General features: G+C 39.7%; 1 protein-coding gene across 8 annotated transcripts in view; it reads left to right on the top strand.

Moving 5' to 3' along the window:
- Nucleotides 1–70: 70 nt before the first annotated feature.
- GHR (growth hormone receptor) overlaps nt 71–27,709 on the top strand; it is a 227,464-nt gene continuing 199,825 nt past the window's right edge. The window contains exons 1-4 of one of the 8 annotated variants that reach the window (XM_045565741.1): nt 169–239; nt 4,334–4,435; nt 24,244–24,296; nt 26,416–26,561. The gene's annotated coding sequence lies outside the window, so the exon portion shown is untranslated. Of the gene's footprint in view, nt 240–4,333; nt 4,436–24,243; nt 24,297–26,415; nt 26,562–27,709 lie in introns of those variants that run through there. The other 7 variants (XM_045565744.1, XM_045565743.1, XM_045565742.1 and 4 more) reach the window with 7 other exon arrangements.

Consider the following 27,709-nt stretch of genomic DNA (forward strand, 5'->3'; position numbering starts at 1 on the left):
GAGCCTGACAGCCCGCAAGCTGCCAAGCAGGGCGCAGCCATGGGAAGAGGAGGCGGTCTGGGGAGCCGCGGCGGTGGCGGCAGCGGCGGCTGCTACGGCGGAGGTGGCGGCGGTTGCTGCTGCTGAGCCCGGGCGGCGGCGGGGACCCCGGGCTGGGGCCACGCGGGCCGAAGGCCCCCCGCCATCGGCCCCAGCACGGACGCGAACCCGCGTTCTCTCTCCGGAGGCGAGGCTCGGAGGTACTGGAGCTGGCTTCGGGAATCGGGCTCCTACTTTCCCCCTGCTGGGCCAGGGGACCTGGGAGTGGACCCTGGGACGCCAGTTGTTTATGCAAACGGAGGGAGGGGGATCTGTCTTATGTATTTACACGGATAATTTTTTCCGGGTGACTTGGGGGTTGGCTGTGCTCCTGTCCTCCTAGCGAAGAAGTTGTTTTCTGTTGGTGGGTTGTTGTAACCCGATCTGCAGTGTGGACGTGAGAGAGAGAGAGAGAGTGTGTGTGTGTGTCTGGAAGTTGGCGGGGGGCGGCAGGGAGCTGAGGGCGACAGGCGAACCACCCCACGCCGGCGCCTGCTCCAGCCTGTGTGTGCGGTGCGTGGAGGGGTTTCCTCCGAAGACAATTTTGTTAAAGTCGTAAAAAGTTTTGCTAGCCTGTTTCTGCTTGACATCATCAGCCGGGCTGGGGCAGGAACTGCTGCGGCTGCCGCTGCTGAGCCAGGAGAGGTCCCAGGCAGAGGGTCTGGGAGAGACCCGCGCGGTCCGGCCGTGCGCGTCTACACGGCGTTCTCCTCCGCAAAGCGCGGCCTTTTGCGTGTTTGTGCGGGCTGTAGCCGCGCATTGGCACCAGCAGATCTGGGGTCAACAGGGTCACAACCACCAGTCCCTACGAACTGGAGTAGATGGAAATTGTGGCAAGCCGACCCCATCCAGCCTCAGACACACTTGGGATTAGGAAATCAGCCAGGCTCAAAGTTTTGACAGAACCGCCCGAGGCGTGAGGGCTGCGCGCGAGTGGGGCAGCCGCCTGTCTGCGGAGGGGGCGCTGGCAGCGCAGAGGGTGCGAGCAGGGTCACCCCCGTGCGGGGGCGTGGGGAAGGCTGTCCGGGGCGAGTGCTGTATATATAGCCCAAGGGGCACGGCTGCCGGACCGGGCTGCGGGGGTTCGCGGCCTGGCGCGGGCTGTGTGCGCGCGCGCGTGTGCGCCCGGGGAGGCGTGTCGGCGCCTGGGCCAGTAGGGTGTGCAGGGGGGCAGGAAGAGGCCGTAGAGGTGCCGCCCGCCTGTTTGTGCCGCCAGGAGACCTTGGAAGGGACAGAGAAAGGTAACCGGAGGCCAGAGGGTTGGGCAGTTACAGAAGTTCCTGCACAGGATTAAGTACTGTGGGCTTTAAAACAACTAAACCCGTTATCTTGTAGCGCCTGAGAGCTGGCAGTGGAGGTTTCTGGAGCTCTCAGGAGAACTGCATGGGAGTGCGTTTGAGTGGTCTTTAGGAGCTGTGTACATGTGGGGGTACAGAACCTCGGAGCCGGCGGGTTGGAGCTGTGAATCTGAGATTTCCAGGGTGCTGCTGTCCACTGGAGTTTAGGGGCTGGCTGGTCTCAGGGGTGTTTACCTTTAGACTCCCTGGCGTGTGTGCCTGAGAAGACACTTCCTCACAGACATGGGATGTTGTGGCAGACTTGGCAACTGGTGTTCCAGGCTTGTTTCCACCTGGATCACCCTAGATGTCCCTTTTTCTGAGATGCCCCTGTAAGTTGGAGGTGACAACTATTGAAACATTTCCAGAAACTAAAATGCTGGATCCAAACAAAATAAAATGATACAGCAGACAGGGTTGTTGGTTCCATTCGCTCTGTGATTGACAGTTCTGTTTTCTTTTGAAAAAAGCAAAACTCATTGTTCCCAGATTAGATTTCAAGGGATCTCCAGTTATTTACGGTTTCCCTTTGGATGGACCTTTGGATAGAGCTGGAAGGATATGTCTTAGACTAGAGACTCTGGGAAAACAGCATTTGTAGCTGCATTAAAAAGCTTGTCCCATCCCTCCTCTCCTTCTACTCTTGTAAAATTTTTTGTTTCACATTAGTCTAAGGAAAATCGTTGAGTCAACATTCAGCTTTTTTGTGTGTGTGTGGAGTAAATATATCACAGTGAAATTATAGTTTTGGTCTCCTGAATGCCATGGGAAGCCAACACTTAATGGGCAAAGGTGTGAAATAAAAATCCATAAATGCAATGACAAAGTGATGACATGAGTGCATTTTTTTAAAACTGAGTATAACTTTGTCTCACAAATATTTGTTCTAGCCAGAGTTTGGGGCTGTGTTTTTGATTATTCATTTTTTAAACAGCAGACTCCACATCATAAACCACTTTAAAATGGATACTAGAGACCTTCTCTATGCTGTCTCTGGCGCCTGTGTTAACAAGATGTTTACAGTGCTTGGTAACCTATGGGATTGTCATATTGAGTATCTTGTTAGCTCAGGACATAATGTTTATAGCATAGTGTAGTAAATGGAGCCACAGTTGCAGCCTATTTCTGCCAAGAGCCTGAAGCACCCCAGTGTGGAAACAAATCTTGAAGTTGATTCAACTTGGTGGGCCTTTTTGGCTATCAGCTGATAAGCATTGTTAATGTACAGATAAATGTGAGGGATACAGTGAGAATATGGGACAGCAAATTGTTTAGCTTAGAAAAAAAAACATGGGGTATGTTTTTTAATCTGCTAACCTGAAGATTAAGCTTCTTTGATTATTCCACCGGTTAGTTACACAATTATAGGGACTTGGTTTGCTTTTAAAGAACAAATATTTTTTAAATGTCAATAATGAAAATAATTTCTGTTTCTTAGTGTGCTCACATGTGTCCACACAAGCCAATGCCTTTTCTTCTTTAAAAAAGAACCCTGTAATTTCTGGTAATGATTTAAATAATGTGAGCATTCCAATCACCTAATCACCTTTTGAATCGGGAATTTGGTAAGACCAGAGTTATCGCTCAGTTAATTGTGTAAATAAGACAGTACAGGATGTCTCTTTGGCAAGTGATTTTTTTTTTTAAAACTGGAACAGATATACCTTAAATAGCATGCCCAATAAAATGGCTGCTTAGGATGATAATTTTTGGGGTGGGGAACCTGCAGCCTCAAGGCCACATATGTCCCTACAGATCCCCAAGTACGGCTCCTTGCCTGAATCTAAACTTCACAGAACAAATCCGTTTATTAAAAGAATTTGTTCTGTAAAATTTGGATTCAGTCAAAAGGCCTCAAGGATCCGGAAGGCCACATGTGGCCCCAAGACTTGGAAGTAATATGGTGGGAATCTCACTTTCTTGCTGGCCAGTCCATTCGAGAAGGGATTCATTTCTATCTTGTACTGAATCAACATTTTCTTCCATTTATTTGCCCACACTTCAGTTGCTAGAGCTGAACACAATGAATCTAATCTCTCTTCCCTTTGAGTACTATACTTGAAAACAAATGTTATGCTCCTTCTTCCTGAATTCTTTTTTGCCTATACTTGGAGCTGTTCCTCACCCACTATGGGGTTCTACCCTCCTCTACCCTGAACAATATGCCCTAGATTCTACATTCTCTCCATTCTTCTTAATGTATGTTGTCTAAAACAAAGATTTAGAATTCTGAGTATTGGACATTCTATATCTGTTAAGACAGTTTAATATTCATGAGCTTCTTTAGCCATCTCATTACACTGTTGACTAATTTCAAACCTATAAACAAGAAAACAACTTGTTCTTTTCAGATTATTAATCATTCATAGTCAAAGCATTATGATAATAGCTTTAAAACATTTTCTCATGCCTGAACTTACTATAAATCTATGAGAAGTATAACACTGTGCAGGTAAATAATATTCTGTATACAATACAGATAGCTTCTTAATTTCTCCCTATCAAGAAATACCAACCAAAAAATACCAGGTGTAGAATATTCTGTTGAAGCTACATGTTATAGACAGGTAGGGACTATATTATATTTTTTACATAGACCTTATTGTGTCTATTTTCATGAGCATGAGTCAGTACTAGCAATCAGGCATTTATTGAAGGCTTGTTCTGCCCAAGGCCCAGAGGGTATGCTGTCTGACTCTAAGTGAAGTGAAAATTCATCAAACAAAAATGCTTCCTTGGGGAACTGGGATATAAGATGAACATACAGGACATGACTAAGTCAATAATCTACTTTTTCTCAGGAGCTAAATGGCTTGCCAATGCCACAGAGAAGTCTAAACTGCTCATGCCCCATAAGTAGATGTATTGTGGTATCAGTATGAACTGAGGATCCCATGTCCTGTTGTGTGTTTCCATAGGAGTTGGACAAAGGCTCGGTTACTCCTGACTTATGCAGTCCTAGCTGCCTCCGACGAAGGCAGCCAAGGGGGCTTACACCAGGGAAAGGGTGTGGCTCAAAGGTAAGCACTTTGGGGCCCATTGACCTGCATTTTGAATCTGAGCTTTGCCACCTACATGCAAATTAGCTCCTCTGAGACTTACTTTTTTCCTGTGTGAAAATTATAATGCCTACCTCCTAGGGCTGAGGTATTTCCACACAAGCTCTGTAGCATTTACGGCCTGAACTGTGTATTGGGCACCTACCTGGTAAGATTGATTTCTCTTTTATGTATCTGTCTTGGGCTTCCCAGGCAAATTAGGAGTTCCCCCTGACACCAGCTGAGAATCTGCTACAGCCATATTTTTCTGCAAGAAGCATTTAAGGTGGATGATGATGACAGTGTTGCTTTTTGAGCAAGTCTGATTGTGAAACAAATGATCAGTTTTCCTTGGTGGGGAGCAGAGGGGAAAAAAACCAATGGGTGATATAAACTGACACCTGGGCCTATCAGAAGACCCTACTTGGTAGAGATACCTTTAATCAGACAAGAGGACAATGACAGTCTTGGGCTCTTAGATGAAATTGTCCATGTTATCCCCCTCTTGTGTGTGTGCGCGTGTGCCTATGTGTGTGTTTGGAGTGAAATAACTCACTTCATCCCTTTGCATTATGGTCTTCATTCATATACATTTGCTTCTATGTTAGAATGATGTAATATTAAATAATAGTAAACTAGGTATCAGGAAACCTGGGTACCCTCCAAGCTCTGCCTCTAATGGGCTTTGTATTTTTTTTGCGAACTATTTAACCTTCCTGAATTCATATTTCTTACATGTTAAAAACAAACAAAAAAGAGAAGTAAACAAGTTGACCTCTTAGGATACTTTTCAGGGCTATGGTTTGAATCATTTAATTATCAAATTTCTCTCTTCTTTTGAATATAAGCATCAAGAAAGTGCCTATTTTATTCCCTCACCCTTAATTTTTCAATTAAATAAAACAGATAAAAATTTTATCACGACTATGCTTCCAGCTTCCATTCTAAAACAATACAGCTCATCATGATCTGATGCAGAAATTCTTTCTGAAGCAGTTTTCTTTTCTTTTGTGTTGTTTTTGCTTTGTGCTAAAGAAAATTCAGTGATGGGTACCAGTTTCTTAAAAGAAGGATGACAGAATCATTGTTTAGTCTCAACTTTTCTGTAGTGCTTCTCCCTACTTTTTAATATAGGCAAATAAAGCCTTAGGTCAGGCACTAATTTTACTTAGTAATGATTCATAAGAAGGCAGTGATTTTGTCAGAAATTGCTGCGCTGTGTGTTTCTAATTAGCATCTAAACTTACCTTCAAATACTCCCTTCCAAAATTAGCAGATAATTTCTTCTACAGAGCCCTTAAAACTTCCAGATGTGTTTACTGCTTTGATTAAGACTTGCTTCGTTTGTTATTGACTAGACTTCAGCCAGTTTTCTTTAGACTAATATCATTAATAATCCCAATGAATTAAATTTCTCAGATTGTGAATTTTGTTTAAACATAAACAAGTCTGTCTCCACTAGCTAGATTTCTAAGTGAAACTGTATCCTACGGAAGAAGCTCTCTTCACAGAGATCCAGCACAGGTGGTAGAGAAGACCCTAGTAAAGCCCTCATTCAGCATTAGAACACATGAATTTTTGCTAATTGAACGGGTACCAATTTTATGTGCTTCTCTGTGGTGGACAACCTGCTGTGCTAGGCATTTGCTATAGTAACTCCTTAATTGTTTCCTCAGTTGTTTGTGAAATGAAGCATTTAAAGTAGCCTATTAAAAACTCTTAAAAGAAGCATCCCCTCTGTTTCTTTAGTATACAGTATATTAGACATATGACAAAGTTATTGGTCCAAAGAAAACTCCTTATTCTTTTCTTGATTTAAAGAATGTACACTTTATTTTATTAAGCATGATACCTGTCTTTGTTACTTTTGAGTTGCTATATCAACAACAGTAAAGCATGACTATCGTGCTTATTGAAACAAAAGATGCATGATTGATGCAGTAAATGCTTATCTTGAATTTGATGATGGCTGGTGAGAAATATCAGTCAGACTTACAATTTTGTTTGCCATTGGTCAGGAAGGCAGCCCTTGTGCTTGATCAGTATGATGGCTAATCCTAATTCATCGTATCAGCTGCTTCTCTGAACATCTTCAAGCTATGTAATTGTTACCAGAACACCTCAGTTTGGCTGGGCAAAGCATATGTGAATGATATTTGAAAAGGGCCTCTAAGAGAGGGCTTCTTTAATGGCTTCTTCCCCTAGGGGTAGAAGAAGATACCGGAATCCCTGGGCAAGATATAATAGATAAAGATACCATTTTTTTAATTTTCGATTTTTTTAATTTTTAATTATTATGGGTATACAATAGTTGTATATATTTAGGGTACAATGATGTTTTGATACAGGAATACAATGTGAATTAAATCAGGGTAATTGAAGTATCCATCACCTCAGGCATTTATCATTTCTTTGTGTTAGGAACATTCCAGTTCTACATTTTTAGTTATTTTAAAGTATACCCTAACTTATTGTTGATTATAGTCACCTTGTTGTGCTATCAAATGTTGTTCATTCTATCAAACTATCTAACTATATGTTTGTACCCATTCACTATCGCCATGTTATATTCCCTGCCCCGGGTACCCTTCCCTGCTTCTGGTAACCATCATTCTACTCTCTGTCTCCATGAGATCAATTGTTTTTAATATTTAGCTTCCACATATGCGTGAGAAAATGCGAGATTTGTCTTTCTGTGCTTGGCTTATTTCACTTAACATAATGTTTTCCAGTTCCATCCATGATGTTGCTAACAGCAGGATTTCCTTCTTTTTTTTTTTTTTTTTTTTTTTTTTTTTTTTTGAGACAGAGTCTTGCTCTGTTGCCCGGGCTAGAGTGAGTGCCGTGGCATCAGCTTAGCTCACAGCAACCTCAAACTCCTGGGCTTAAGCGATCCTCCTGCCTCAGCCTCCCGAGTAGCTGGGACTACAGGCATGGGCCACCATGCCCAGCTAATTTTTTCTGTATATATTTTTAGTTGTCCATATAATTTTCTTGCTATTTTTAGTAGAGACGGGGTCTGACTCTTGCTCAGGCTGGTCTTGAACACCTGACCTCGAGCGATCCACCCGCTTCAGCCTCCTAGAGTGCTAGGATTACAGGCATGAGCCACTGCGCCCGGCTGGATTTCCTTCTTTTTTAAGGCTATATGGTATTCCATCAAAGACACCATTTTTATACCTAGCATGTCAGAAAGATTAAAGAGAGGCCAGAATGAAAGAGAATAACTTCTTTTATATAGCAATGTAGCATTTTACTTCCCTTGGAGACATTGGCAAAACAATGCTTGCTTGTCATGGAATAGCTGTTCAGTTTACAGAGGGTCTTAGTTTGTAGTAAAACATACAGAGATATTGTAGTGTTGACAAGAAATATGTGGAGAATTTGTAGGCAAAGGCATGTGGGTAGGATCAAGTGGTAACTAGGATCTAAGCTCACAATGCAAATTTGCTATTATTCTTAGATTAGTGATGGCACCCAGACTTGATGACCAGCTTTCCTAGATGGATCCTGTTCAGTGCCTTGGAAATATTTAGAACGTTTTAATATTTGAAGCAAGATGTATACATGTTTCAAATTTTAATCTAGGACTCAGTAGGACATGTCCACTTTGCCAGGTCTTGGTATACCCCTCAGCATGGAGCATGACGTCTCTTAGTTTAATTCTCTTTGCTGTTGTTCTATAAAGTTTAGTTTTTTAATTTATTTTTTCAGTGCATGTAGAGTATAAGGGAATTAACTGTATCATCTGAAAAGTACTTTGAGAAGTACTTGGGAAAAGATGCTGAATAAATAGTGTTTTTCATTAGCCTACAGGATGTGACTTTGGCTAAGCTAGTGGTGTTTTTGGTATCACTGTGAAAAATCAAAGGAAGATCATGTATTTATTGATCCATTAGTATGTTCCCAGGAATGTGCTAGGTGCTGGGGAATATAAAAGTAGTATAAGACATGAGGCTTGACTTTAAGACCCAGCATTCAAGCTAGAAAGGCAACATTATTAATGTATGTGGTGTGATTATTTAACAGTTGGTGACTACACAATTTAATGAAAAGTTCTATTACAGACTATGAATGCTACATTTATTTAGAGAAAAGGGAAATCTGTTTGGACTGAAGGATTTGGGAAGAGGCCTTAATGGGTAAAGTGGCTCCTGAGTCAGGCCTTAAGATATAGTAATTTTTTTTTTTTTTTTTTTTAGGTAGAAAGGGTTGGAGAGATTTCATGCAGGAGGTTGGGAACCAGGGATCAGGAGGCGTACCTGGAGCTCACTGGGGTTACTGGTAACAGGAAGCAGGCAGGGCGTATTGGGCTGTGGATTTGTTATCCATTGAAAGCACTTCCCGTTGCTTATTATGGATGCTGCATATAGGCCCATCCCTTGGTTAGGACGATTGAGTGGCCGCCCTGAACCCAGTGCTTGCTGGATGGTATTGGCTGCTGCATGGGACTTCTGCATACTTCTCTTTTCTGAACTACATCATGTAAATTCCATTTTAAAACTTCTTTCTTTAACAATATTCCCAGAGGCCTGTTAAAGATGCCAACAATATGACTTCCTTTCAAGCATAGGATCTTGAATGGGCCTTGGAATGGTAGAGTTGGCCTGAGATTCCTTCCTTCACTGTCACTTCCCTGCCACGTACTTACTGATACTGACAGTCCTGGCCCAACAGAGCCATAGGGCCTCATAGTACTTCAGATCATCCTCCAGTGAGTCTCAGCTAAAGCACTGCCTGTCTGCTAGGTAGTGCACAGGGGGATTTGGAAATAGGGTTGTAAGGACTGAAGAGTTATAGGCTTTCAGTACTCAGAGTAGGGATGCTAAATTTCTGTAATGCCAGGGGCAGTCCTATACAAGAAAGAATGATGCCTTCTCAAATGCCAGCAGATCTCTATTGACAACTTTTGAGTCTACTCTATTTATAGGCGAGGAAATGAGAGTCCCTGAGAAGTGACAAGACTTCTGTCTAAGATTAAACTTCACAGTGTCAGTGACAGATTTATGACTCAGTTCTTTTAGCTTTCTTTCAAAGGCTCTTTCTGCTATACCACAATCGCTCCTATTAACATGGAATATAACCATGGAATAGCATGCTGTTTACCTGTCATTGATATGGGAGGATGACAATTAGCTGTGCCAACTATCTGAGTGGCTGGATTGTGAATTGAGACAACTGACACTTGACCAGCAGTTCTTTGCACTGGGAACATGGACAGATTTGCATGTGAGTTACAATTAGCCTGTTAAGGTGTCAAGCACTGTGAAAGCCTACAGATAGGTTGGCATTCTGGAAAGGCCATGGAATTGCACAAACCTGGCTTGTCCAACTGGATTTGAAACTAGCTCTGCCTGTATTTATTTACTATTTTGTGATACTGAGCAAGTTAAACTCTCTGAGCTTTATCTGCAAAATGGGGGTGGTGATTCTTATTTCACAACACTGTTGTAGTTTCAGTGAGTCGAAGCAGTACCTGGCACATACTGGACACTGTAGAGACAGAGAATTCCCTGTGGCACCCTTTTGAGAGGCCCTGAGAGTAAAGACTTAAAACCTCCCCTCATAAAAGACCCACTTGATATCAACCAATTGCTGGATTTTTTTCCACTTACTTTCCCCAATCAACCAAATGAGGGCTTTAATGAGTCCCTGAAGTTTTGTTTGAAGTGTTGAAATTGCCCTTCAGAAGAGTAGTGCTGGCCAGATATTAGTTTCTTGTGACATCTCTGTCATTGTACCTAGATTGCTGTCATATAGTAAAAATAAAAGATATATCCAAATGGTTATTTGTGGTTCATGAAATCTGGACTTTAATTTCAATGATATTAATAAAAACCATTCCTGGATATAGATATTTCTGAGAGAGATTTCCACCTGTAGTGATGGAAGATCCTCCTTAGGTGAGGTGATACTTTGGACACGTTAGGGGACAGTTGAAAGTTGGCCAGTGGAGGGGTGGGGGTTGTAGTCAAAGACCTTTCTGGGTAAAGAACAGCCTATGATGATCTACTGTAAGTAGAACCTACAGAAATGCACAAAGAAGCCTAACAGTGTTTTAGACCTTGACTTTGAAGACATATGCTGACATCAACACACACAGGTGCATGATTTCCCATTATTGGAGCACTTTAACATTGCTTATCTTTGTTAAAGGATAATTTTCTGAAAAGGTAAAATTATGACTCTCCTGAAGATATAAAATGAACAGATGTAAAATAATACAGATATTAATTAATGAGGGGACCTGAAAAGATGTTGTTATTGTTCTTAAGGAGAAGTCAAAGAACCACAAATGTATGTACAACAAAGGAATGTTGAAATGAACTTGCCATATCTAATTTATGCACAGGGCAATAATCAATTACATTCCAGTGGACACAACTGATTTGCATTTGTATGGACAAACATTATTTTCATGGCTCATTTCTACAAGTTAACTTCTAACTCCTCAGAGCTGTAAAATAACACAGTCAAAGACAGAGACTCCGATCCCCTATAGGAGCACCTAATTCCTGGTGGCCTCAGCACTCCATTGAAAGGATATCCAGTAATATCCTTTGCCCACTTCAGTCTTAAGGTGTTCCTTACACGTTCATGATTTCACTGGCCACCATTCCTGTTTGAACTCCTAATTTGCTGATGAAAATTTGGTGATATGGGATTTCTAAAACCTTGAGAATTTCATATATTTTCTAGATATATGCTTAACTTTAAAAACTTTTTTTTTGTGGGGGGGGACAGTCTCACTCTCTTACCCTGGCTAGAGCGCAGTGGTGTCATCATAACTCACTGCAACCTCAAACTCCTGGGCTCAAGTGATCCTCCTGCCTCAGTCTCCCAAGTAGCTGGGTGTGTTGCCATGCCTGGCTAATGTTTTCTATTTTTAGGACAGATGCGGTCATGTTTCTGTTTTATTTATTTATTTATTTTTAGAGACAGGGTCTCGTTCTTGCTCAGGCTGGTCTCCAACTCCTGAGCTCAAGTGATCCTCCCACCTTAGCCTCCCAGAGTGCTAGGATTACAGGTGTGAGCCACCACTGCGCCAAGCCTAAAAACTTTTGATTATGGGAAATTTTAAGCATATACAAACTAAAGAGAATAGTATTTTGAGCCCCCAGGTACCTATCACTAAGCTTCAACAGTCATCAATATTTTGCTAATCTTGTTTCATCTCTCTACTCTGCCTCTGAGTATTTTATAGCAAATCCACAAACGTCTTTTCATTTGTAAATGTAAATACTTTAGTATGCATATATAACAAATAAGCCCCCAATTTTTAAATAACCATGGTCTATAATTTATGGGTATAGAGATAATAATTTATGAGAGGATATTATACTCTTCAGTCCTAACTTTGTTTACAAAAAGTATGCATGTTATGATGGCGAGGGAGTTTCTACAAAGTAAAATCAGTGTATACAGAACTTCACAAGAGTGGCTCTTTCTCGTCATTCAGGCCTCAGCTCAAATGTCACTTTCTCAGAAAGGACTTCTCTAAAGTAAGCTTTCCCCAGCTAGCTCATGCTATCATGTGCCCCTGTTTTATTTTCTTAACAGCAGTTATCACTATCTAATATTATCTTGTTTATTAATTTGTCTTTCTGGGGTTTTCTTTATCCAGCTTCACAAAAGGGAAATGTAGAGATCTCTTCTGTCTTGTTCACTCTATATTCTATAGAAAGTGCTTAATAAGTTTTAGTGAATGAATGAAGGTATTTTAGTGGTCAATAGGGGTTTTTGTTAGTATTCTTTCAAACATGTATTTCCGTTCAACATATCCAAAAATGTTTGGCTTTCTTGTGTCAATTTCTAATGTATTCATAATTTGATTAGTTTCCTTCATGGTATGGAGTGAAGAGTTCTTTTTAGGGACCAAAGATAATCCAGGACAGGACAGCTATAAATATCTGCCTGTAGATGACCTTGAACTGGTAATATTCAGTAGCTACTTCAGTCCATTAGCCAATTTGGTGTGTTACAGGAGCAATGTCTTGGTTTGGATTTCTTCCAGAAGTGCAGACCAGGCCAGGGTTCAGGTAACAGGAGTTTATCTGGGAAATTGAAATAAGGAAAGGAAAAGAGCCAGTAAAGGGTACAATATGAAGCAAGTTACTACTGTTAGTAACCGGAGTTTAATTTTTCTAGAGAGACTTGAGAAGCCTGGGCAAAACACAAATCTCAGAGTCATCTCACCCAAAGCTGAAAGACTTTGAATATTTACCCACAACTCCCATTAGCCATTAATTCCTAGTCACTGATGCTGGGCAGAGACAAGCAGTCTCCAGGTGCTAGAAAAAAAACCATCAAAGAAATGCACGTGCTGGCAGTTAGAAATTAGGCAGTGTGACGAAGTAGAGGGGAAGGGATATGGTTGGGAAGGGACAGGTAATTGCATTGGATAATACAGTATGATTTTTTAAAATAAACTTTTTATTTGGAACTAATTTCAGATTTACAGAAAAGTTGCAAAGATTGTACAGAATTCCTGTGTATCCCTCACCTAGTTTCTCCTGATGTTCACATTGATAATCATGGTATATTTATCAAAACTAAGAAATCAACATTAATATAATACTATTAACTAAACTTCAAACTTTACTCATATTTCCCCAGTGTCTCCATTAATGTCCTTTTTTCTGTTTCAGGATTCAATCCAGACTACCACATTGCATTTAATTTTGCAATGTGAAATACTGTGTATATGCTTTTTTATTTGGGCCCTCCCATATGATAAACTAATTGGTCTTTGCAACTAGATAGTAAGTTCTTTAAGGGAAAATATAGTGATGTTGCATGCAATATCATTTTGGACACAGAGTATGTTCTCAAAAATAATTAAATATATTAAAACAACAAGAAGAACAAAACCATATTCAGTGCACATATGTGTACCTGAGCCTCCATCAGTAAGCTACAAGGTACTCATAACAGTGGGACGACTTGGAAGAAATTTGACTTTGAACATGTGCCCTGACCATCAATGAGAAGCAGGACTCCCTAAATCAGACATGAACTGAGTCCCTACAATGTGCCTAGCATTGTATATGTGTGTCACATTTACTCCTACTAACTGCCAGGCACATAGCCTTGAGTAACGTAGACAGCTGAGGGAAGGAGACTCAGGGAAGTTGTTGCTTGCCCAGGGACTCACAGTTAGTAAGTAAAAAAACCGAGATGAAAACATTTATTTTTCTGGCTTCAGAACCTATACTGTCAATACCACACTCAGTTATTCTCATACTTCTCCACTTGCCAAACCCCCATCCTTGGTGCCTTTTTGCTAGGGATGCAGTATTTGAAACTTCTATATTATCAAACTGCAGCAGACGTGGATACATGGTCTACTTCTTAGTGAGCTGGATTAAGTGTCAACCTTGGATTTGTGGATTATTTTCAAAACTTACCAAACATTTGTAAAACCTATTATCTTTTAAGTATGTAGGTATCCCACATAAGTTGACCACAAAGCTTTTCAGAAAGTCATCCACACTCCAATTATAAATAAAGTTTTGATACAGGCACGAAAGCAAGCATCTCCAAAGGGCAGGATATTTATGTTATATAATAATTCAAAGTATTTTATTATTTTTAATGTGTCTGAGTTTTGGATAGTTGACCTCCATTTCTCAGTCTTTCCATAGTTACTGTTTTCTTTTTTTTTTTTTTTAATGTTACATGAGAGTTGTGGAATAGTCAATGAAATCTTTGACTAATCTTTATATTTGCAGTGGCCCAACTGAAAATTACCCTTGGTTGCTTTGGAACTCTGGGCATGAAGTTCAGAAGTAGAACTTCTTGTAAATTATTTGAGCTTTGACTCTGGGAAGATAAACAACATGACTATGTAGGCTGACCAATGCAGAAATTCCTCTAACCTGTAATTCTAAATTCAGAAAGAATGGGCTTTAAGGTTTTTTGTTTATTTTTCCTTTGATTACAAGTTGTTAGAAGCCTAGAGTTAGTATCTAATAACACAGTCCATGAAGAACACAAATTATTGGCTCAGAATGAGATCTAATTTCTAAGATACAAGGGGACAATCATGTAAAAATGGGCTTTTCTTCTTATAAGGAATAAGCAGGCATTGACTAAAAGGTAATCCCTTTAGATTTGAATCTTTAGAGCATTGCACATTTTTAAAAGAAAAAAATCATTGCCTTTTAGACCAAAAAGAAACCATTTCTTTTTGCTTATATGGCTACATTAAGTTGGCATGGTTGTAAACCATGACCTTTGATCCTTTGTTGTATAAGTAATTACAGGTGCAATCTGTGAATGAAGATTTGCAAACTGTGTTCCACCAAGCCCCCTCAGAGGCCCTGGGGTGCACAGAGGACAGAGCCAGGCTGTCTGTCCCTTAGGCCTCCAGCCCTGCAAAGCTGCACTTTCATCTGTTTTATACATAGTGCTTCTGAGAAAATTTAAGTTGAAGAAACAGCCTCTCCTTAAAAAAAAATTAAAAAAGCAAACAAAAGTATCTATACCTGCTATATATTTTTTATATAGCCTGTTTTTCTGACTGCCTCTTTTTAGAAATTCTTCTGATTTCTAGAGGAAAAATCACATTAGTTTTTGTATGTCTAGATGCAGACTTATTTTTGTAACTGCTAGATTGTAAACTCTTATGCAACAAATAACTGTGTATTCTCTACTTAATAGCTGCTCAATAAATAGTTTGCTTAAGCGATTACTACTGTGTTGGCAACGTTAATTAAGTGCTTACTATGGTCAGGGCCTATAGCAAGTCCTTTTGTATAATATATTATTTAAAACCACACAAAATCCCACCTGACTGTACATTTGGTGAAACTATGATGTAGGGAGGTTAAATAATTTGTGCAAGGATCCACAGCTGGTAAGTAGCACAGTCAAGATTCAAACCCAGATCTTCCTGATTCCAAATGTATCTAACGTCCATGCTTCTAACCACTGCCTATGTGGTTGTTCTTTTATATTCCTCCCTTGAAGAAGTGTAGTGTGGGCTGAACTGGTGTGACTTATTTCTAATGAATGGAGTTCAGTGGAAGTGAAGCTGGGCAACTTTGGAGACTAGGTCTCATTCAAAGGCACTGTGGCTTCTGTCTTGGTTGCTCTGTCCTATTGGATCATTCACTCCAGGGGAAACCAGCTGCCATGTTTTGAGTTGCTCTATGGAGAGGCTCATGGAAAGAAACTAAGGAAGTCCCAATGAGCAGTGTCGGATGAAGAGCTGGGGCCCTCAGTCTAATAGCCAGAGTGAAACTGAAGCCTCATGACTGTAGCCACCATGAGAGTAAGCTTGGAGGTGAAGCCTTCAGCCCCAGTAGAGCCTTGGGACAACTGCAATCCTCTCCTAGCAGCTTGACTGCAACCTTATGAAAGATCATGAGGCAGAACCACCCAGCTAAGCTGCTTCTAGGCCCCTCCGCTAGACTGTCAGATAGTAAATATTTGTTGTTTTAAACTGCCAAGTTTTGGGTTAATTTACTACACAGCAGTAGATAAGTAAATGCAGCCTAGCACTGCCTTGATCATTTTTTAAAAAAGAAGTTATTTTAATTTCCCTAAATCTTACATTTTAAAACATTGATATAGAAAGGAGAAAGTTTTCAGAAAAAAATGACTGCCAAATTGAAGTAGTAAAATATTAAAGCCCAATTAACATAATAGTTATAATTACTTCTCTAGAATTTGTGATTTTTGTAAGTCAAAGGACAACTGCTCAAAAAAAATCCATGATTTCCAAAAGAAAGGATATTAATAATAATGATATTACTGAAGATAGCATTTTGAACTTTTAAAAATACTCATGGGAAAACTCAGGAAGTAATGTTTGGTAAATTATCACTCATAATCTTAAATTGTCAGGGTCATGGTTGCACTTTCCATGATTTAAGGAGGTATATAAAGTGAAGTTGAATTTTAACCTCTTCCCTGGTGATTTTACTCAGCTTTTCAAAGGGGGTCCTGAAAGCTCAGAGGTCAAGTCATTTCTTGTTTTGCTCTGGCTGACAAATTGCATTAACTCTGCTTTATGGTCATTTGCTGTTTAATAAGTGACTTGGACTTTGATTAATATCTTTAGAGCTTAAACCCAAGAGTTTGTATAAAACTTTGGGATGTAGTACTATAACCTTACCTAAAGATGGACATTAAAAGATGGTCGGAGATATATTAGTATTATTTTGGGTATATGTGTAGATTCTGTAGCATCTTAAGTTTTTACTGTAGATTCTTGTTGATATGCCCTTTATGAACGTAATTTTTTTCTTATATTTATGAATTGATTTAAGTGAGTTAAGGAATCCATTTATGAAGTGGTTATAGCTAGTTCTTGCTTAGTATTCAGAGTAACTGTAACCATGAAGTAGAAATGCTGGTTTTCCTTGCCCAAGTTGGAGAACACAGATCAAATCCTCCAAGTCATTCCCTGTCAACACTTTTTCCTCCATAAAACTTATACCCAGAGTTCTCAAAACTACTTTTTATACTGAACTGGACTTGAAGTATTTGTTTGACTTTGACTCATGGGATTGTGCTGCAAGGGAAGATAAAGATGGATATTGACAGCCTGACTATAAAAATCCATCATTACCATCATTGTCATTTATTAATGCATTTGTTCATTAGCTTGTACAAACACTCATTGATTCAATAAATATTTATTGAGCATTTACACCTTGCCCAGCAGAGTAGTGAACTAGGTGCTGGAATACTCTAATAAGCAACCCAGCAATAGCCTCTGCTCCACTGGACTTCATGGTCTAGAATGGAGACAGAAATGAAGCAGGTATAATTAAAAACTGTTTTAGGTAATGTGAAATAAAAGTATAGGGGAACTTGACACAGGTTGGAATTAGGTGGTTGGGGAAGGTTTTCAAAAAAAAGGGACATTTGAGATCTAAATGAGAGGGAGAAGGATACAGGAAGATAACCCAGTATTTCTGAGAACTGAAAACAGTGTGGCCAGAGCTCAGAGAGCGAGAATGAGCATGATCTAAAAAGAGGCCAGAGAAGTAAGCGGGGACTAGACTACATCTTATATGGTGTTCCAGGCTGTGTTATAGCCTTTATTTCTCTTAAGAGCAATAGGAAAGCATTGAAAGTTTTGAAGCAGGGGAGTGACATGATTAGGTCTGCATTTTAAGGAAGTCACCTAGGTCTATTATGAAGAATGGATGAAGGAGGGTGGAAAGAGATATTCAGGTAGATGAATTGTCAGTCTGTTGTAGGCCAGAGGTATTGTAAGCTTGGACCAAGGGGGTGGTTAAAAATCAAGAGAAGTTAATAGATTTACAATATATTTTTGAGAGAACTGGACTTGGATAGGACTGGATGAGGGATGTCGTGGATGTCGTGGATAACTCACAGGTATTGAGCTTCTTCCACTGAATGGGAAATACTAGACGGAGACCAGGTAAAAGTTGCGGGAAAGTGGAGGATTGTGGCTTAGTTTGGAGACATTTTGAATTGGAGGCCTTTTAAAGACATCCTTAAGGAGACATGGTACAATCTTGGGTCCTGGATCAGAAGAGATATCTGGAGATAAAAATTTGGAAGTGGGTGGTTTACACACAGTATTGAAGCCAACAAAGTTAAGTGATACCACATACAGAGTGCAAATGAAGTGAAGCATAGGTTTGAGCGATGAGGAGCTGCAACATTTAAAAGGCAGGTGGAGAAGTTGACAAATAAGAGTGGGAAATGTGGAAGTGTGGTATTTCAGAAGCCAGGGAAAGAGAATAATTTAAGATGTTGTTGCAGGGTAAAGTAAGAAGTTTCTGGAAATGTCCCTTTGGATTAGTAAAATTGATGACTTGAAGGACTTTCAGGAGAGTGATTTTGTGTAGCGATGAAGGCAGAGGCCAGAGTGAAGTGTCACAGGGAATCAGTGAGAAGTGAGGAAAGAGAGAGAATGGGTACATATAACTCAAGACATGTTGTCAAGGGAAACAAAAGGATAGAGATTTAACTAGAGGAGGAAACAGAGTTAAAGGAGGGATATTTAGAGGTGGGAGGCTTGAGCATTTAAAGGTTGATGGGAAAGACCAATGGGAAGGATGAGGGGTGGCTTGAAGATAGACAGAGGATGGATAAATAATTGGGTAGGATTCCTGAGAAGACAGAAGGGGTTAGATCCAGAACACAGTGGGGGGCAGGGAATTAACTGGCCTTGAAGAGGAGAGAGAATCCCTACCTCTGTCCTAAGAGGGAGGCCAGAGGGGATGTGTGCAGATGAAGTGTGTTCCATATGGTAGAGGCGAGTTAAAGGAGTATCTATTTAATGTCTTCTGTTTGCTTTGGAAAGTAGTTGAGTCACATACCAAGAGAGAAAGGGGCTGGCATACTGGGAAGGAAAGGGGATAATTTCAGATGTTTGAGGAAGACAGAAAAAGCTTGACTGTGAAAGGGGGTGAATTAGTAAAACTTAGTAGGATTGCTGTCATTGCTAGAAGGCTCAGTTGAGGTTGATCATCACAAATTCATGGTGGTACTGCTGTTGAAAGTATTACAAAGCATATGATCCTTTTTGGAGGTGTTCGGCAGTTTACCAGGCACAGGGAAAGTGTTGTAATCTAGGCTTAAGATTTTGTCAGAGAGGTATGGTGAAGAGATGGCAAATGAGTTTAGGATATTGGCATGGGCAAGAGAGCTATTGCAGTGATAAAACAGGATTCTAATCTGGTTAAGGAGGAACAGGAGACAGGATGGGGAGAGAGTGTAGAGATTTTTGTGAAGGTTAGAGGATGTTTGTAGTTAGAGTAGTTGATCAAACAAGATAGAAGAATGGAAGTCAGTGATCAGCATAGGATGCTGTACTCTAGGCCAATTAAATCTGAATCTCTGGGTGTAGGGCTCATGTAAGCTTCTCAGGGGATTCCAGTGTTGTTTTTAATAAAAAAACAGAATATGTTGATATGTTTGTTATTAAGAATGTGATGAAAAAAAGTACTGGCAGTGTGAAATCAAGATGAAGACCCAAATAGAGAAAGAGTCCTTGTAAAACAAAACAAAAACCAAAAAAGCAAAACAGAAACTACACATTTCTTCTTCACAAATCAAAGGCATAGGCCTTGCCCCCTTGTTCATCCTCCTTGACATTAGAAGTCCAAAAGGAAGAAGTAAAGATTTTTGGGGGGAAATGGTACAATTAAGGACCAAATACCTAGGGACCAGATGCTTTGGGATTTGGCTAATGAAAACAGGGATTAGAAGCATGGTGAGTTTGTTCACTACTATATTTTTGGAAAGACAATGCTCTTGGCTGACTTGGCTTGGTTGGGGGTTTTGTCAGCCTGGCTACAGAGACCTGAATGTAGCACCTGGGTCTCCTAAAGGGGACTGATTGGCCTTCCCTTAGCCAGAATCCTTGGACTTGGTGGCTACATCATGGCTCATTTGTCTTAGAATGGTGTTGGGCCTAGTTGAAATTTTATTTGTTGAAATTACATATGAATATCCATTAATATGTTACCTGGAATTCAGTGACAAGGATCATCACTGCCAGGTTTTCCAATTAAGAAAACTTACTTCAATTCTTTCCACATTAAATAAAAGACCATGCTACAGTTAATTTCTGGCTAAGTGGAATGTTTTTAAAATGTGTCAGGCTTTCTTTATTTTTAAAAAAGCCTAGCAAAGTTAGACATCTCCCTATTGCCCTTGTCTGTCATCCCCTAAATTTAATGTCAAGAGCATTTCCAGAGAAGATTCAGGTAAACATGGATCAGACTGTGAAAACACTGGCTTGTTTTACCAGTGTATTAGGGTTCCCAGAGTAAAAGAACCAATAGGATATGTGTGTGTATATGTATATGTGTACAAAGAGATTTACTTTAAGGACTTGGCTCACACAATTATGGGGACTGGCAAATTCAAAATTTGCAGAGTGGGCTGGCAGGTTGGAGACCCAGAGAAGAGCCCATGCTGTAGGTCAAGTCCAAGGTTATTGCAGAATTCCCCTTATTCAGGGAGGTCAGTCTTTTGTTCTGTTCAGGCCTTCAACTAATTGGAGGGCAATCTGCTTTACTTAGAGTCCACCATTTTTAATGTTGATCTCATTCAAAACACCCTCACAAAAATATCCAGAATAATGATTGACCACATATCTGAGTACCACGGCCCAGACAAGTTGACATATAAAATTAACCATCACACCAAGGAAGGTATAGAAAGAACTCTCTTTTCTGGATGAGCACGATCTTCTCTGGATTAAACAACAACAGCAAAAATACTCAGTCCATTTCATCATTTTTTGAGTGCTTAATATATGTAAAGTGCTAAGCAGAATATAGAAATTATACTACAAGCTTTGTTTTCTTTGGGGATCCTGAGCATTTTTTCAGAGTACATGTGTGTGTATATATAGGCATTCTCTTATAACACTTAGAATAGTTACGTATGTATAAAAGACACACAGAATGCCCAGTGCCCATGACAAGAGACTCCATAATGATGTGTTTGAAGCCAAAGCTTTGTCTAGCAAGAAGCCAAAAGCAGTTAATAGTTTTTCATTTAATAGCAGCTGTAACCATTAACCAGAAGACTCACCACTCTGTTTTCAACTTGCATACCTGGGTTGGAGCAGAACAAACACCTTCAGCAGCCTCTATTTATCTCCTTTTAATTCCATCTCACCACTGCGAAATTAACCTTAAATAACTGTCATTTTGACTATTCTCTCAGAAATCATCTTAGTGCCTATGGAGTAATACTTAGATTCCTGAGCATGGTATTCATAGCCCTGTTATATCACCACAACCTCTTTCCATCTGTATTTTCTGTTAAGCATCAAACTGAACTGCTCCTTTGCTCTCATCATATTCCATTTGTTTCTGCAAAAAATCTTTTGTTCATGTTGTTCCCTCCAGTTGACTTTTCTCTCTCTCATTTTTGCATTCTCTTGTTCTACTTATCTTTCAACGCCATCTTTCTACTTATCTTTCAAATGCCATAATGTCAAATTCCATAATATCTGACCCTTCCCTTTCCTGTGCTTCCTTTCTAGATGCAAGTTTCTCTTCATTTTCCATAGCACTTTTCATTGGCATGTTTATTAAGACTCTCATGCTTTCTCTCATGGAAGTTTCTTATATGCATTGTCTTACTGTACATGGCCTGAATTCAGGATCTATGTCTAGCCTCCCTTGTAGACTTATTTCAGTACTTTGCAGATGGTGAGCCCACTATAAGCACTTGTTGAGAAAGTCAAAGTTTATTTTTCAAATTAGAAAGGACCTAACATGCAAAGCCTCATTAGGATCTTTTAAATTTCATCAAAGAGCTATAAATGAAATTTTTTGCACATTCTCTATAATACTTAGCCATGTCCGGGACAGTGGGCCTATAGTGGGTATTCATTAATTAGTAATGATGGATTTATTTTGTATTTGGAAAACATTTTTGATGCTTTTAGATTGAAGGAGAATTAGTTTGATGATCCAAGTTTCAAAAGACAATGTTATTGCTAATGCACACTATAAGGGAATTATGGTATCCTTTAAAGTCCAGGAAATAGAAAAATGAATCAATCATGAGTCAGATTCACTGATGGAATTGTGCTACCATCAAGCTCTAAAGTATTAATGGTGATGTTGTTAGAAAATATCCCACTCTGAGAGCATCCAAGCTAGCTTTGTACACTAAAAGAACAGACTGAGATGTTCTTCTGCTAGGAAAAGGACTTGGTGGTCCTGATTTACATCACAACTCATAAATATCAAGAGAGACTGCCTATAATACTGTCTCCTGATTTGAAAAATGTACTTTGATCAATATTTCCTTATGTGTAATGTACTATGCTGAATAAGGACAGTTTCACCCAATAAGCTCGGTGTGCTTGGAGAAGCAAGCAAATTTTTGTTTGTTGGTTTGTTTTAATGAATTTTAAAGTCCTTACCTCTTGGTAATAGTTCTTTGCATACTGAAGCTCCCCAAAATATCACTGTCCGTCCCAGTAGCTGGACAAGAGAGACTCATAATAGGGCAGTCGAAGCCAAAGCATTGATAACAGCTACAAATACTTGTAGGCTTACTGTGGGTAGAAGCTGTAGTTGCCAGGGGAGAAAGAACTACCCAGGAAACCCATCTTTGTCTTCTTATCTACACAGGTGGGAGCAGCAGCAGCTGTTTGAACTCAGCAAACCTGTGTTCCATATGGAGTGCCTGCATGAGTCAGACACTAGGGATAAGATGAAGACCAGATATGGGCTTTGGGAGCACACAGTTTAGAGGCATAAAATTGTGCTAATAATGTAACTCCCTGGGAGGCAGGAGAGATGGAGGCAGCAAAAACACTATACCTGGAGAGTCATGAAGTTATCAGACAGAGAGAAAGGGAAAGGGTGTTCTTAAAAGAGGTAGCCCATAAGCATGGAGATATAACAGAGTATGGTGTGTTAGGGAAATGGTAATGGTTTGAAGTGGCTGGACCAGAAGAAGTTTGGGGGTACATAAAGGGAAATGAGCCTGGAAAAGTAGGCAGGATTCATGATTATGTTGTATCAGGGATCTTGAACTTTTTCTGGGGACCAGTGGATGAATGCCACCAGAATTTATATCAATAAATCAACAAATCAGATTTGTTATTTTAGAAAGACAACTTATACTATGAAAGAGAGAGATGCTTGGATTGCAGTGATTGATAGGGAGGGTGGAGGTGTATTTTTTAATAATAAATTTAATGAGCAATAACTTTTATACAATGAGTAGTATCTTTCAAACATCTTCATATAATGAAACGAAGCCTACTGTTTATCACCAAATCTTTTGAGATGTAAATATTACTATAACACAACACTATATTCCATTTTTGAGGATAGGCATCACTACAGTGTATAAAGAGGAATACTTAAAGTGCAGACAGGCAAGTGAACACAGCAGTTCTCTGTCACATGCAGTCAAGAAACCAGACAGGATATTTAAGCTGTGGCTGTTGGTATTGGCAAGGGTTCAGCTCTAGGGAAAATAAATACCGAGTGAGTGTTGGTGGTGAGATTGACACGAATAGAGTTGTCTTTTTGTTTTTGTGCTGTTGCAAGGGAAGGAAGCTTTAAACCTAATGATACGGGTTCTTGTGAACAGCAAGTCTACTGTCTCTCCACTTAGGATTTATGGCTTTGTCAACAGTGATCTAAGTAATCCTTCCCCACAGATAACATTGTCATTTGTTTCTTCTGAATTGGTTCTATTCACTGACATTCCTCTGTATGAAGTTGATTTTTGAGCTTTCTTAGACGTGTATTCCTAATTTATATGGGAATAGCACTTTGAAAAGTTCATAAAGTCATTCATTAACCAAGTTAACTGATTGACTGAGGTGCTGGGGATGTACACTGGTGAGGGAAGGATGATGCGCCCTTCGCCTTCCTGGGGTTTACAGTTCAGTGGAAATGGTGCATGACAGTCACTAGATTTAGGGGGAAAACCCTATAGCATAAAAAAACGGACACTTCTACCAGGTAAATATTTTACAAACTATATATATTAAAGCCAAAACTCTAGTTTATTGGTAAAAAGAGTAGCATTGATATTAGAGTTTTGCTCTTGGCATGTTGGGATAAGAAGTCAGAAGACTTGCATCTGTGTTCTGTTTCTCCTGCCAGCTGTAGGTTGCCTTAGTCTCTGGGCCACAGTTTCCTCATCTACAGTATTAATAGGTTAGAGCAAATTAGTGATCTTCAACTCTGGCTGTGTATTAGAATCATCTTCCTCTTGACTAATTAAATGAGAATTTCCACCAGGGGAGGAGGCAGGCAAAGATATTTTCAAAGCTCCCAGGTGATTTTATTTATTTTTATTTTTTGAAGGCAGGGCTTAAAATCACTGGACTAGATCAGAAGTTCCAACTGGAAATCTGTAGGTGAGTCTTTTTCTGCACATAGGTACGGTGCTTAAATGTTTTTTAAGTTCATTACCAACATCAAAAAAATATTTCCAGCTTCTCTTGAAAAAATGGAAAGCTTGGGCAACAGTTGAGCTTACCTTTCTGAGTGGTAAAAATTCAACGAGGTAAACCAGGCTCCACCTGGCACACTTCATTCATTCCTGTTACCTTCCTGGCTCTTGAAGGCATTGTCATTTAGAAACTAAACTAGATGGTCTTTAAAGTCTCCCATTATTTGAATTTCTTATTTCCAAAGCCAGAAAAGTGATGGTAAACAAACTACATCTTTATCCATAAGTTAGTTGTTATATGAAATCAAAGGGAACTTAATCTTTGAAGATGGAAAAATCCCAGGGTTCAATGGAAGGGGAACTCCGTCTCATTAAGAGCAGAACTCCACATACTATTGTGTAAAGGACACCTGCCTGGGGTTAAGAGGGGAGGAGGGCGGAAGAGGATTTAATTCATTTTCTGGGGATTTTTAATGAAGCTTCCCTGCTTCAATCTTTCCTGTTTGGGAGCTGGATCATTAGTTGGGATGTGATTGGCTTTCCCTGGGGAGCAAAGAGGCAATTATTAGAGGTTTTGCTCACTTGTTCCTGTGATTTGCTGGGGGAAGGCTCTGAGGTTCTTGCCCTCCTTCAGCTTCCCTGTGGCGTCTATCTTTTGTGGCTTCTTGCTTGTCTGCCCAAAAGCAAGCACCCGATTAGGGAAGTCTGATGCGTATGGTTTCTTGGGAGCTGCCTGGCATTGGATCTAAGCGGGTATGTTTAAATTAATAGGATTTTACTTGTTACAAGTTGAAAATATGTAGGACCTCTTACCCAAATGAATAATCCTTTGTGCCTTGCTCTATTAAAGATACTGCACTATCAACATTGTGATACATGTTATATATGATGGCAATAACAAAAATAATATTGAGCACTTTATGTGCCAGCAGTGTTGCAGATGATTTATATAATACCTAATTTATTCCTCACAACTAACCTGTAAAGTAAGTGCTGTTATTGTTCCTGTTTCTTAGGTGAGGAACACAGAGGCTCAAAGCAGTTATTTGATTTCCCCTATTTCAAAGTGAAGGGATATGAGATCTATTAACCTGTATAACCAGACCTCTGTTAGCCATTTTTGGTAAATTCAAATGCATATTGATTTTTGACAAAGACAAAACACACTGTTATATTAAATATTAATTTTTTCCTAGTCCTTCCAAGTACTTACTGGATATATTGCTGTTGTCTTTTTTTGTTTTGTTTTGTTTTTGAGACAGAGTCTCACTCTGTTGCCCTGGGCAAGAGTGAGTGCCGTGGTGTCAGCCTAGCTCACAGCAACCTCAAACTCCTGGGCTTAAGCGATCCTCCTGCCTCAGCCTCCTAAGTAGCTGGGACTACGGGCATGCGCCACCATGCCCGGCTAATTTTTTTCTATATATATTTTTAGTTGGCCAGATAATTTCTTTCTATTTTTAGTAGAGACAGGGTCTTGCTCTTGCTCAGGCTGGTCTCAAACTCCTGACCTCGAGCGATCTACCCGCCTCGGCCTCCCAGAGGGCTAGGATTACAGGCGTGAGGCACCATGCCCGGCCTACTGTTGTCTTTTGATGTTGTTTACACACGGTAGATTACTGAATTCCATGTAACATCAAAAATCTTGAATTTATCTAAGTTTATTGCCATTTTCCCCCCACCCTTAATTTAAAATAAATAACAAAATCACATTGATAAACCAAGAAAACTACTTACTAGCCACAAGACCTTGAGCCTCTCTGCTTCAATTTCCTTGTTGGGAAATTAGAGATTACAATATATACCTAACCTCAGCCCAGTGGGATATTTCCAGGATCAAGTGTGATAATGAAAATGTATTCATGGGCTAGAAGACGCCCATGTGTTTCTTAGGTACCGATGTATTCATTGTGACGCAGAATATAAAATGGACATTCTTTTGCTTAGAGACAACTATCCATGGAGATTTTTCCATTTTAGAGATTTAATCCCACCGAAGGTTTTTAGATTGATTGGATGATGAGATTTTTTTTTCTGTCTCTGAAACCTAGGCTGAGAGTTGATTTCATTCTTCCACTTGTTCCCAGCAGTCTCCCTCCATGCTGTCTTGCACTAACTGCTACCAAGCTCTTTTCAATGCTGATGGACAACATGATGGATTAATTTCTCTTGTTGAAGCCATTTCTACTCTTCATTGCTGAGAAGTTGCTTATCTGTGTGCTCAGCCTGTTCAGTACGTTGGCACATAAAATGAATCCCCCTTGTATTGCTCATGAAAACTTGTCAGTAAAAGATTTGTTGGGCACAAGAGGAAAGTGGGTGGGGGGGGCAATACCTCATGTCTGCAAAGAAGTTTAAATTATGAGTTCATTCATTGTTTTATGTGTGGTTTCAAGCTTGTCATAATTATCTATTGATTTTAAAAAATAGCTGCATTTAAGTAAGTAAAAAAATGAGAACAGGGATCCACTCTCTTTTGAGGTTCCAGTTTCTGTGCAAGTGTGTGATACGTGTGTATATTCATACACATATCTAGATATGTGTATATATAATATAAATTTATATATAGGTGGTGTGTATGCATACTTACCATACCACTGTGTGTAATTCATGTGGCAAATTCAGCAATGGCAATAGTAACGAAAAGGCCAGGAATTTTAATCTTCTCCAGTAAATACTTCCTCTGCCCAAGAAACTTATCTGCCCTTCACATTGTGTAATAAAATAAACATTTATTTTAAAGCAGCCTGCTCAGACCTCTTTGTCTGTCACATATAAAACCAATATTTTTTAACTCTTAGAGTAGTGCTTCCCAAACTTTTTGGCACCAGGGACTGATTTCATGGAAGACAATTTTTCCATGGACGGGGGCTGGGGCGGGGGTGGGGTGGAGCTCAGGCAGTGATGCAAGGCCCAGTTCCTACAGGTGAGGGACCTGCCCAGGGCTTGGGACCACAGTCTTAGAGTTATCTCTCTTCATCCTTAGAGTAATCTTACGAAGATAGAGAAGAATAAATGTTGAGATCTATAATCTCCACTACTCTATTTAAAGATTTATAAAAAAAGAAGTTTAAAAGTTTTTATTTTTAAAATTAGTATTTTATGCAGTTATAGTATATATAGCATATAGTATTTTATAAATGTGTAAGTATATTTGTATTTTTTAAATTTATTTTAAGGTTTTATGTTGACTTCAGGATAATTTTACGTCTTTTAATGGTTACTTATTAATACACATTTTAGCTCTTATTTGTTTAAACTCAGTTAATGAAAATTTCTGCTTAAAGGGGAGGGTTTTACTTCCAACCTCTTCATGTTTAACTTGAAAGAAAATGATGCTAAACTCGAGCAACTATACAAATCACACCACCAAATACCTGC

The sequence above is a fragment of the Lemur catta genome, chromosome 12, assembly GCF_020740605.2.
Source record: "Lemur catta isolate mLemCat1 chromosome 12, mLemCat1.pri, whole genome shotgun sequence".
Lineage (NCBI taxonomy): Eukaryota > Metazoa > Chordata > Mammalia > Primates > Lemuridae > Lemur > Lemur catta.